This window comes from Diadema setosum, chromosome 12 (genome assembly GCF_964275005.1).
Source record: "Diadema setosum chromosome 12, eeDiaSeto1, whole genome shotgun sequence".
Classification (NCBI taxonomy): domain Eukaryota; kingdom Metazoa; phylum Echinodermata; class Echinoidea; order Diadematoida; family Diadematidae; genus Diadema; species Diadema setosum.
This window is the reverse complement of record NC_092696.1, coordinates 18933183-18945325: the sequence shown is the minus strand read 5'-3', so window position 1 is coordinate 18945325 and position 12143 is coordinate 18933183. Positions and strand designations below refer to the sequence as shown.

General features: G+C 35.7%; 1 long non-coding RNA gene across 1 annotated transcript; it reads left to right on the top strand.

The window, feature by feature from the left end:
- Positions 1-2035: 2035 nt before the first annotated feature.
- LOC140236015 (uncharacterized) lies at positions 2036-11189 on the top strand. Its single transcript, XR_011901737.1, has 5 exons — positions 2036-2142; positions 4006-4190; positions 4899-5011; positions 6183-6310; positions 7102-11189. It is a non-coding gene; the product is annotated as an uncharacterized lncRNA (long non-coding RNA).
- Positions 11190-12143: the final 954 nt, after the last annotated feature.

The following is a 12143-nucleotide window of genomic DNA, read 5'->3' as shown; positions in this document are numbered from 1 at the left end:
TTTGTTTTCTTTTAATAAATCATAATGATGGACTTGCGTCGTTCTTTTGAATCATAATAGGCTGCTGGATCTGGATCTGGATCTGGATCTGGATCAATACGCTGCCGGACCGTGTGGTATAGTGCAGCGGGGAGAGAGGGCGCGAACTAAATTAATCGTAACGAAGGTGGCTTTTTTTCTATCTTGCTTCTGAATGCTGCTATGTTGATGGTAATGGTAAACGGGATGTAAGACAGTTGTGTTACTTTTGCAGTTGTAAGTCTGTATGGCCTATACAAAAATGTAGCTGCCTATATATGATATAGCACAATGTCTCTCATCACTAATGTTCATCAGTGTGTGTGTGTGTGCGTGTGTGTGTGTGTGTGTGCGCGTGTGTGGGTGTGTGTGTGTGTTTCTGTGTAGGGTGCCTATGCATGGAGCTACTGCAATGCAGTGGCGGATCCAGACGTACAGAAGGAAACATGCACAGGACGCCTTATTCCAAGGCTACAAAGACAATCACTTTGATATCTGTGTCATCGTTGTTTGGGAGGTGGGCTCGAGATGGATCGTGTTTGCTAAATAATGTGAGGCTATCCAAACAGTATACTGATAATAATTATTTAAGGTTTGACGAAGCACCCAGTCACTTACTCTCGTACACATAGTCCATAGGTATTCTCATTAAATTATTGTGCAACGCTAAAATCTACCGGCATAATCATACCTGTATAAAATCTGAGCTTACTCCCAAAAAGCGCTAAATCCAGTGAAAAATGATGGATTTAGCGCCTTTTAGAAGAAAGCTTCATGTATATAGGCGTATAATATATATATATATATATATATATATATATATGAAGGGTTTGTTTGCAAAAACCGATAAGTCCATTTTTGAAGATTTTGAAGTACGATCTCTGTCATAAAGTACAAAATAATACCTTTTAAATGATATATTGGTCACTACATATAAAGGTATATTTTTGAAGTTAGGGTCAAAAGAAGCAAAAATTTTCTTATTATTCTCTTTATTTTTCTTGACATTTAATCGCAAATATCTCCATTTGGCAAATATGGACTTATCGGTTTTTGCAAACAAACTCTTCATAGCAACTGATTGACAAATTGCCCTACTTCGACGTAAATAAGCACTGAATTGATCAGTGTTTTAGTAGTAGCCATGATAAAAAAATCATGGGCGTACATACTCGAGCAGGATTCGAACCCACGACCTCGAGGTCGTGGGTTCGAATCCTGCTCGAGTTACTACTAAAACACTGATCAATTCAGTGCTTATTTACGTCGAAGTAGGGCAATTTGTCAATCAGTTGCAATGAAAACATCTCGACGGAAGAACTTCATAAATTTGGAAAAACTCTTCATATATATTTATGTTTATGAAGACCTGAATATAAGAATATAAGGGTATAGTTGGAACATGTGACCTTTCTGTATCTAACCCTCTACTCTCCCAATGACCAAAAGGGGGTGGCAGAACGAAGGCAGTCTTGGATTTATCCTCCTCCGCTATTTCGATCTGCCAATATCCCGCCTTCAGGTCAAGGGAACTAAACCACCGGGCACCCCCCATCATCTGCAGCACCTCGTCCACTCGCGGCAGGGCATAGGAGTCCCTAACTGTGCGTTGGTTAAGTTTCCTAAAATCTATGCAAAAGCGCATGGACCCGTCTCTCTTACGTACTAAGACTACTGGGCTTGCGTATGGGGAATAGGATTCGCGAATTACGCCTGCGTCCTGCATTTCTTGTAAATGTTTACGCACCTCCTCGTACTGACCTGGGGTCCGTTTCATGAAGCTATCACATAAAAGCTATCACATAAATCTTAAAATGGCCAAGCCGCTCTTAAGCTAGGAGAGACTTTCACAGAGAAGTAAAAACCATTTCACGAAGTCTCTCCTAAGCTATGAGAGACTTTAATTTTTTCAATCGTCATGTTCGAGGGTAATACTAATTAACATATCATTAGCATATCATTAACGTATTCTCCCTATTGTGTTACATGCGGTGAGCACTCGCTACCTAGACATAGCACGTATACACACAGTGTATACAGCGCAGAGGTAACAGATCTACGACGGAGGCAAGATCCTGAAGGCTAAGTTGCATTCTACACCGCTACCAGTACATATTTCTATTAGTGAGTATATTTAAAGCTGTCTGCAATTAAAAAGTAATGCATGTGGATTCATAATGTGATATTATTTGGATATATTTTTGTTCGAATCTTCTACAATTCTCCAAGGGCTAGCTAGATGTAGATCTAATCTTAACGGTAGTAGCGTTATCACAATAGTCCCACGTAGGCACATCGCCGTTTGTTTGAATGACCAAATGGCCAGCTGAGTTAGGTAGTTTGTTAATGTTAGCATGGTAGGGTCTAGGGCTACTACAACTTCTACAAGTAATAGTGAAATGTTTGTGGGTTGATTTTTAGCATGCAGATATTTCATGAGAGCAATTGCCCGATTTGTTCATGTATGGGTGAATTGCAGGTAACTTAAGGCGTGAATAGTGAAGGGATCGAAGAAGAAACCGGAAAAAGTAAAGAATTGGTCTGCATTTTATTATTAATATTATATTTTTGAAGACGTGTCTAACATTGAATAATTACACTGTCACTAGCTGTGTGGATAGTATTCAGAAGTGATACAAATTTTCTGTTTTGTGTCAAATCGACAGGAAAGATCTGGGTTTTTTTTTTCAGTCTAGAAAATCTCAGGTTATTTTGTCCAACAGAATTATGGGCCTAGCCTAAGCCTAATGTTTTTTAGTTTAGGCCCTAACGTGAACTTATAGCATTAGCATTTACACTACAGAGAACCAGCTGTACGTTACCTGTGTCATTGTTACGTTTACAAGTCCTAATGTTACTATCTAACGTTACTAATATAGGTCTACAACAAAAACTTGTAAAATACTAGGGGTTAGGGGTTATAACTGCGACCAGCCCGAACGCGAAGCACTGTGTACTGGTACAACTAACAGGGAGTGCCCTGGGGTTAGGGCCGGTAGTACTATCTGGAGAGTCCGACAGTGGTTAGACTAACTAGATCAAGTGCGGTAGTAATAGTAGGGCCTAGTAGTAGTACGTAGATCCAGGTCTACACAGAATATGAATTGGAAACCATGGTTCAGATCTTGGTTCAGACTTGAAAGCTATCTTCAACAATTCTAAGTGCATACAGCACTGTAATCGCAATGCATGTGTCACAATAAGATAGAGAATGATGTTTACCTAAATTCATTGGCATGGCTCCTCTAGAATTCTACTGCTATACTACCAGATGTCTATAGATCTAGAATCCAGTGGTATAGTGATCCTGAGTAGCACCTACTGACCTAGATACTGCTTAACCAGTGTATACCAAAAGTATAACCAGACTAGACCCTTTGCCTTGATATTCTTAAACATATTATCATTAACATAAGTAGGCCTATCACTCATCAGTAAGGAAGTTAATAGGTCTTCTTAATAGTGCTATCTATCTAGGCAGTTAGTAGATTCTATAGGTCCATACTCCGATGCTAATACCGCTTACACAACTTCTTTTAGCAATTTAACTGATGATGATGACATGACAACAGTTGATGATCAGAGTCAGACTGTGGCTGCATCTCAGGCTGTAACTGTGATCAACCCGAATGTGAAGCCACAGTACAGCTGGTCCTACCAGATCTTAGGTAGATGTAGACCTTGCAACATGGATGCCTAGCGACAAGATCTAGAACCTCAAGAAGTCATAATACCCTAAACTATAGGCTTACACATGTTGAATTGAGACAACTCAAATACTAGTATTATGTCTTTTAATCATCCCCCCCCCCAAAAAAAAAAAAATAATAATATAAGATCCTTTATATATTTAAACTGCAAAAACATGTGAACTGATTTCAAATTTCATGCAGATTCTAGATATTGTGTGTAAAATCTTGTATAATCAAACAACAGTTTGAAAACACATTTTCTATTTTGTATTCACATTTTTAATTATAATGTTAGATATGGAACATCAGTCAGACTGCTACAATCAGACTTCTTCATCTAATAAAGCCCAGAGTCAGTTGCTGAACTTCACTGAACACAGAACCAAACTGCTGAACTTCCATCTTCTCCACAGCTAGACTGCTACTGAACTTCGTCGAGACTTACGATGTATCTACCAGCATGGTCACCTTCAACAGAATGCAAGTATTTTAGCTTATAATACTATTTTAGCAGACATCATATCTGTATATTTTCAAATACTACAATTGCAACATTATTTACATTTGGACATCAAATTGTCTCTGGATATTTAGTTGAATAGTGTTAGACAGGAAATATTGAAAACAATGTTTGCTGTAATGTCCATCTTGGTAATTGAAAACAAACATTGTTATCCAGTGAATAGTGACCCTTCTAGAAACAACTGTTTTTTGCATTTTTTATTTCACTATCTGTAGAATATTACATACTGATCCAATTGAAAAGAGATAATTCATGGAAGGGGGGGGGGGGGTACCTGCATGTCTACATGTATCAAGCTCCTGAAACAAACTTTAGCAGTCACGTTATCTTAATAATGTAGGCCCTACTATGATTGTTTATTTACCCTCTCCCTTTTCTAGTATCAAAACCACCTTATGCTCTTACAATGTTTGAAACAAGAATATTCGACATAGCTAATCATTTTAAACTGTGAAAAGTCCTATTTATAGCTTATGGATCAGTAGATACTAGTGAATTCATTCTTTCAAAATCAATGGTAGGGCTTTTCAATTTGATTGCTATAGCTTGTTATAGCAAAGGCGAAGCAACCATCTCTAACATACTTTCTAATGTCCCATGTCCTGCACTATTGTTTTGTTTGTAAGATATTAACTGTTCTTGTATATTGAATAAACGCCAAACAGCCAAGGACCAGACAACATGTGAACTTCATCCACTTCAGAGTTAAGGACTGGGGGCAAGATGCAAATGGAAAAGTCAAGTGACAGTGTCATGGATATTCCACCATCTTCATTTGGTGTGTTAAATGATTATTTTTAGCTATTGAAGCAAGTTGAGAAATCATGTTATCTTGATCATCTACAGTTGGCAGCAAAATTATTCAGCCCCTCTCTTGCATGTTGGACACTCTGGCATAATGAATTACATTATAACTGAGATCATTTCTAAATCATACAAGTGGTGATCAGATAGTTTGCTACAAGTAAATAACAGATCAGTAGCCTTTGATTTGCATATAGTTACAAACTTTGATCATTCATGTATAAAGAGATATGGTCCAATGAGCACATTTATGGTCATTTTCAGTCCTTTCAGTGATCACTGAAATGCTTCGTTGAATATGGTTTGTTCACTCAATGTTTTGATAGGTGACACAATATGATGGAATTTGATGTAGGATTCTTAATATTTCAATTGGCATTTTTCGTTGTACAAAAATATCTAAATGAACTCATTTCTAGTGAAAGTTGCCACCATAGAGTTTGTACAGAGGTTTAGCCGTGATATTAATAATTCAAAGTTTAAGTCATGTCAAAATGAATATAACCCAATGAAATGCTAAGAGTTGTGCATAGAATGGCAAGATACTATTTAAAATTCCATAAAAACAAAAGAAATTAATCGTTATCATCAGACCATAACACGTCATGATTCAGTGATCACAGAAAGGTCTGAAATGACCATAATGTGCTCACTGGACCTTATCTCTTCATGCATGAATGATCAAAGTTTCTAACTATATGCAAATCAAAGACTATTGATCAGGTAGGCATTTGTCATAAACTATCTGTTCACCACTTGTATATGATTTAGTAATTGTAATGTTATTTATTTTGCTATAGTGTCCATAATGCAAGGGGGGTGAATAATTTTGCTGCCAACTGAATAAAGTGAATGCTTGTTATTAATTTACCCTCTCATTCATTACTAAAATTACCTCATACTCTTACAATTTGCTAACAGGGGCTCATTACATAGTGATTCAAACTTTGAAAACTGGCAATTACAACTTGTTGTTCACATAATATATCTTACAAAATTGATAATCATTAATGAACATTTTGTTATTATTGCTTGTTTTAATAAAGATGTACACTCATCTCAAATATTTTCCAACTATCCCATTTGTGCATCCGATGTTTCTGTTTGTATGGTATTTAACTGTTCTTAAATTTGCACACCCAAAGGCCTGAAGAGAGCTGAACCTCACCAAGCCTTGGGACAGACAACTGCAGCTGAACTTCACCCAGGTCAGAGTCAGACTACAATTGGACTACAAACTGTATAGCAGCATCTTATCTACGACAGAACACAGGTATGCTTTTCTCAAATTAAACTTGAAAGTATAAAGATTTTACAAAATAAACAACTTGAAGAACAGTTGAAAAAGGGCAACCTCTGTTGATGACATATCAGTTACAGGTAATTCGGTCTTTCTTATTTTAGCAATTATTGTAGACTTGGTGGACAAACAATGTCACCTCTATATGTGAACTGTTCCATACGAGAAATGAAGAAATTAGTGCATTTATACACCCCAGTTGGGAGTTGATTTAATGTTTATGTCTATATCAGCCACAATTGGGAATTCAGTACGGCTTACATTAGTTGATTAACGCACTGACATAGCAATGCAGCTGATTTATTGCATAACCCATTGAATCATCTTTCTGTTTATTTTGGAACCCCCAGCTTGCCTGACATAAGTTACAATCCTTTTTAAAAAGTCATGAATGTATAACGTTCTGTGAGACGAGTGTTTAAAGTCACAATCACATTCTCATTTTGAGTCTGTGTCACACCTTTTTTGTTATCAGGAAGAATCTGCTACACTAATTCTTGTGTATGACATCCCAGACGATTTTCTTAGTTTTTTTTCGTGGATGCTGTTAAACTGTTTCTAATATACTGTATAAGAAATTGCTGAAAAGTAGTTCTGTGTAATGATATGTGTGCCAGTCGTGTGTGTATTCATTCAACTGTAAGCCCACATATTTAACACTCTGTATAATGTCAGGCAGAGGGGATGAATGGCGTGTCATAAAATTTCAGTATGTAACCAATATTTGTTTTTCCATATTTGTATTTCTTTTTTCTTTCATATAGATTCTCAAGGCATGGAGCTTGCCGAGGGTGATGCAGACAGGTTGAATGCAACATATGATAGTTTTTACGGCTGTAAATATATATATATATATATATATATGAATTTAATCTTTCAAAATCAATGTATATACAGTGAAACCCCGTTATAACGAGGTCCGTGGGACCGCCAATATTGCCTCGTTATAACCGGTTCCTCGTTATAACCGTACGCACTAAAAACAAAGAAAACATAAGCATGGAGTCACATATACCAAGCAATCAAACTTATGAGCAGTCTTTGTGTTGTTATTACACAAGTAAATGGATCATTATTATTGAGAAAGGATAAAAAGGAATCATTTGTGAGTTGATACCAAAAGAATAAAAAAAAAAAAGAAGGGGTTGAAAACGCGTTCTTTGTTTTTCTTCTGAAAAATCTCTTCGCGTGTGTTGTGCATGCCTTCTCGAAAAGTGCACGGCAGGGTTGAATTCGTAATCCTTTCTACACGTATCTCTTCCTCGTGTATTGAACCATTCTGAAAGAATGAAAATATCATTTGTGAAACACAGTATAAAATTTTAATAAACAAAATCACATTGTATTAAAAACATGTGTTACTTTTTTTCTGAACATGGGTGCAAGCAGAGTAACATGCATTATTAAACTTATTTTACGCTGTGTGCGCCCAGCGGGATCGCGATGATTACATTATTAATTATTTAGGCTGTATTCCATGATGTTTGCACCAGCAGGGGTTGAAAATGCATTTTGTATTTTTCTCCCCAAAATCTCTTCGCATTTTGTACATGTGTCCTTGAAAGGTACACGACATGGTTGAATTCGTGATCCTTTTTACGACTATCTCTTCCTCATTATAACGGACCATTCTGAAAGAATGAAATTATTCATTTGTAAAATACAGTGTGAAATAATATGAACATCACGATGATTTCATTAATTATTTCGGCTGTAATCTTTTACGTAGTATACACATCAATGTTTCACAACCAGCAAAACAACTGGAAGTCGGAACTAACATGGAAAGGATTATGATTTTGCAGAGGTTGTGCTTTTCTAATATACAAATAGGTTAGGAGAGTCCATCTGAATTGAGTTGTACATCATTTTAAATCTTAGAGTCTGCTCTTTCAGAAAGAGGATTGAGCTTTTAACTTTTTGGAAGATACTAAGAAACCACTAATGAAGTGCTACAGAGCATACCATTCTCAGAGGAATTCAAAGTTCATTTGATGAAAATCGATTTTTAAATGGCTGAGACATCCGAAAACAAAGTAAAACAAAGTAAAAGCGATTCTAATGAAAGGTTGGTTCCACCTTTTATTAGGAATCGCTTTATTTTGCATATTTCAGCCATTTCAAAACCAATTTCATCAAGTAAACATTGAATTCTTCTTGGAATTATGTGCCCTTTCATATTTCAGAAGAGGTTTCTCATTATATCACACACACAAAAAAAAAATCTGAAACCAGGTCTCAACCAAAACTACACCATCCCTTTAACCAGAAATCCATGTTTGGTGACTTTTTGTGACTTTTTGGGGGTTTTGTGATGCAGAGTCGCAATTGCAGTGTTAGATATGAAGCTACAATCAGACTATTGCAGTTTGACTGCTGAACTTCACTCAGAGTTTTGTCATAGATGAGTCCATTGGTGATGGCATAAGTGCTTTGCCAGGCATTAACCAAAACCAGAAATGAGACAAATCCCCCTTAGAAGAAAAGAGAAACAAATGCATTGCAAAACAAAACAGAACAGCTAAGCATGCAAAAAAGTCGGTGAAAAGCAAACGGGTGAATCGAAGCACACTAAAAAAAATAAATAAATAAATAAAAAAAAGATTAAAAAAAAAACCGAAAAGAAGATTTATAGTAAAGTGGAAGAAACCATTTTAAAATGGACAAATGCAAATCTCTGTCAGCACATAACAGTCTGATTTCTGATTGCTTTGATGAATAAAAGCTATTGTGTAGCAGACAAGGTCATTATTATTAGTACTATTATCATAATTAGTATTCTGATGTAGGGAACCTCAGAGTGCAAAAACAGTGGATTGCAACACATATCATTGTATGCTTACCAAATATTTGCAATGATAGAATTGCTTGAAGTTCAGCTGCTTTCACAATTTGATTAATAAACCATGAAAATATTTCAAATGATTATGAAAGATGTGTTGAGGTATAAGTGATCCAAACATAAATACATCAGTGAACGTTGCAGTGCATTATTTTTGTTATTGTTTCCAGGCGTGTGACGGCAAACTTTATGTAACCAAGTTAGAAAATTATATCTATGCGGGCAATTATAATTTGATCAGAAAGATATAATTAAGAATAAATTATTATGTAGAAATGAAGTAGAGTGTAATACCAGAAAATACTGTGAGTGATAATAATTTCACAAAGACTCTTACCAGTATCATCATTGTGGTTATGATAATTGTGCTGTGATTATGACGATATTGAATAATGAAATACATGTTTTCAAGATCAGATTTTCCAATGAATCAGGCAACCAGAATATGAAAATTTGACAGCAACAACTGTTTCAATAGTTTCTGCAGTTACATAATCTGTCACATGACATGTAGTTAAATTGTGTAGAACTAATATTAACCCTATAAAGCCCAAGGGGGGGGGGGGCACATTGTGCCCCCCCCCTACCAGATTTTCATTCGCCACTCCTTCGCCCTTTATCCAATTTTAACCAAATTTGGTGACTTTTCCTAAAATCTTATTCCGAACGTTTTGATATATAATTTAGCTATATTTGATATTGCTGGTTGCCATGGCAACCATAAACTGACAACCATCTCAGTCAGATTTTTGCGTATTTTTCTATTCCAATTCAAATTTACAATATTATAATGTATGAAATGGGCGTTTCTTGGCTGAAATTTGCTGAAGAAGCAGAATGTGAAGTAATTATGGCCTTGAAATGTTTTTCCTATTATTTCCTTTGTTTTTCTGTGCCAACAGCATAAAACAATAGATATAATAGAGATGCTTGAAAATAACAGTATTTTCCAAAGATTGACGTTCTATTTTGTGTCATTTTGATTCCTTCACCCAAGTTATACCTCTAATATCATTTGTTTATCACATTATCAATCTGCAAACTTAAAATTCCAATATTATGGGAATATGAAATATGATTACTATGCATGTACCTATCCCAAACAATACATCATAGGTCTCATAATGTATTTCTTTATTTTGTTATGAATAGCGCCCCCATGTGGTGACCTTGAGAAATTTCAACCATAACAAATAATCAGCTTTGACTTGCACATCATTTGTGGCAAATATGAAAAATATTGGTCTATGATAAGACATATATACTGGGGATAAAGAAATTATACAAAAAAAATCATGTTTTTAGCATATTTCCTATGTATTTCTTTATATTTTGATAAATAGCGCCCTCTATGGGTGACCTTGAAACAACTCAAGTATGCGGTCATGTAGAGTATGAGTTGCTCTACCCATGTGCTAGATATGACGATGAGACATCAAACAATAACAAAGTTATATAGGGGGGCACAATGTGCCCCCCCCCCCCCTTGGGCCTGGGAAGGGTCAAAATAGCTTGGGCTTAATAGGGTTAATGAGTATGAAATTGATAGTGGTGAATGAATTAAATAATTGAATCATTATCGGCGCTTATCATTATGCATCTTTAAATGAAATGTGTTTCAATTGTGGCAATTGATGAGTAAAATCAAATCCAAGTATGAAACCATGAATACCTGCAGAAACTTGAACTATCACTCATTGTGATTTTTACCCCCACCTCCAACTGAGGGAGTTCGTTCAACCAGCACTAACTTTATACGGTTTTATTTTTTATAAAAAGTTGTTACCATGGGAACGCATTGTTCAACATAGAATAAAGTCATGTTTTGTTTATTAAAAAAATCTGTTCGTCATTAAATTATGTGTCATAATTACGTATCGCAAATCAAGTGCTCAAAAACTGAGGGAGTTGGATGAATAAACTGGTAAGTCCTATGATTTTCATTAAAAAATGATGTTACCATGGCAACACACTGTCCAATATTAATGGAAGAAAATTTGAAAGAAAGGTTTGCACAAATACATATTATGACTGTCACATGTGTCAAATATTAAGTCAAATGCTCAAAAGCTGAGGAAGTTAGCTGAATCCACAGTATTTTTATATGATTTTCATTCAAAATACTCTGTTACCATGGCAACACATTGACAACGATCAAAGAAGAAATTCGCACATCAGTCAATGTACTTTAGCAGTCTCATGTGCCAAATTTCAAGTAAAATGCTCAAATACTGAAGGAGTAAACTGAATCCACAAATTTTTTGTATTCATTGAAAATGCTGTTACCATGGCAACACAATGTTCCATATCTATATATGAAAGATTGAAGTTTGCACAACTGCATATCATAGTGGTCACATGTGCCAAATTTCAAGCCAAATGCTCAAAAGCTGAGGGAGATGGCTGAATCCACAATAGTTTTGTATGCTTTTTATTCAAAGTCTGTTGTTACCATGGCAACGCATTGTTCAACAATGACGAAAAATGAAGTTTGCACATCTACGTACTATACCGGTCACATGTGCCAAATTTCAAGCCATTGCTCAAAGACTGACAAATTTATCTGAATTCACAATATTTTAGATGCTTTTAAGTGAAAAAAATGCTGTTACCATGGCAACGCATTGTTCAACATCAACAAAAGATTAGTTTTGCACATCTACATACTGTAGCGGTCACATGTGCCAAAATTTAGGTCAAATGCTAAAAAACTATACGAAGTTAGATCAATCCACATATTTCTTTGTATGATTGGTATAGAAAAAACTGTTGTTGCCATGGCAACAGATTTCTTCACATCCACACAGGGAAAAAAAGCGTCTTGCACAACTACACATTACATTGATCTGATTCTATGCTGAATTTCAACTGCATTGCTTTAAAACTGAGTGTAGTAGTGTAATCCACAATAATTTGTATGATTTTTATGAAAATATGTCGTTGCCATGGCAAAGCATTACGCGA